Raw genomic sequence first — 1,571 nt, 5'->3', positions numbered from 1 at the left:
CGGGCGCGCCTGGAGGGCAAGCCCGGGCCCCCTTCCCGGGGAGCAGGCAGCTGAAGCGGGCGCCCAGCCTCTGCCAGGGGGGTGCAGGGGTGCACAGCCACGGGTGAAAGCCACAGATGCGTTGCAGTGCAGGAAACTGAACTGAGGGGTAGCTTTTCCCTGGGAGGGCCGGCCAAACACAGATTATATAGAATCAGAACGCTGCCTTTTCGGTATGAAACTGGAAGTAGACTGGAAAGGCTCTCAGCAGCCTGCTCTAACTGGGCTAGTTCAACATCTATTATTCTATGACTTGGGCATTTTAGTCTTTTTTCTTTTTTAAATCCATTCCTGCAGTGAAAATACAGATCCTCGTAAGTTCATTTGAAGTATGACTACGTCTGATCCTCGTGTCGTCGTCCTCCCTCCCCCCCCCCCCCCAAACTGTAATGAAAACAGGCGTCTCTTGGGCCTGATCTGGTAAGTCTCAAAGGGAACATACTGCACTGTCCCCTCTCTGTTGTCAGCTCTTCTCCAACACCTCTACTCCTATGAGCGTTTCCTCTATGGAAGTTAGGATTAAGAAAATAAAAGATGCAGGAACCCTACACTTAAGTCCTTGTTCAAGTGTTCAGCGATGTTTATGATATTCATTAAGTAGAAGCCGTTACCAGCCTTGCCCGTGAAGTGCTAAATTCTTTCAGCCTACTGTTCTGGGAACACCAGGGCCTCAGGCATTGGAGTATTGTGGAGCAAAGGCACCTTGAAGGGTCTTGAAGGGGGGATACTCAAAAGGCATGGTGGTCCGTGGGCTATGTAACAACACACTTAAAAGTCCTGTTTGCATCTGCTTGTTTTGGGAGTAGTAGGTGTGCCGCGCGCAGGTGCCTGCTGTCCATTGACCCTGCAATTACATGGGCAGCTGCTGACCTACCTGGGGGCTCCGTGTTTTACTGGGGATGGGTGGGCAAACAGGTCAGATGGGCAGGGCAAGGTGTCTCAGAGAGGGGCAAACTGAGAAATGTACAGTGCAAATGTGGGGGTTTGTTGAAAAGATGAAAGTGGGAAAGAGGAAAAGGGAGCGCTGGTATGAGCAGACAAACACCTGGAGCTGTGTCATGCTCCTCTGCAGCATCTCCTTGGAGTGTACGACTGCGGGTGAGAGCTAAGCTGGGGATGGGGTGGGGGTTTAGACCAAACCTCCAGCGTGATGGAGCAGCCCTTTGTGGGTGCAGCCCTCCGTACCACCTTTCTGCAGAATCATCATGGCCTCCTCCTGCTCTGACTTTCCTGCAGGGATGTCCCATCCCTACCCCCCCCCCCTCCTTGCTCATGTTCTTCTTCCTCATTTGTCCATTCACTGAGCATTGAACTAACACCCAAAAAATAGGCAGAGGCGTGCATCCTCTGCAAGCAACTGCGCCTACCCTATGGCCGTGGGTCACCCATGGTGCTGCCCACGGAGGGGCAGAAGGATGCAGCTGCTCAAAGGAAGCAACAAGTCTGCAAAACCCTGGTCCTCCCAGGTCCTTTCTCACCACAAGAAACCAGAGCCCAAGACTTGGTGCAGGAGGGTTTAACCCATTCCCCTC

The sequence above is a fragment of the Egretta garzetta genome, unplaced genomic scaffold (assembly GCF_000687185.1).
Source record: "Egretta garzetta isolate BGI_Z169 unplaced genomic scaffold, ASM68718v1 scaffold304, whole genome shotgun sequence".
In the NCBI taxonomy this organism is placed as follows: Eukaryota; Metazoa; Chordata; class Aves; order Pelecaniformes; family Ardeidae; genus Egretta; species Egretta garzetta.
This window is presented reverse-complemented; position numbering follows the sequence as displayed.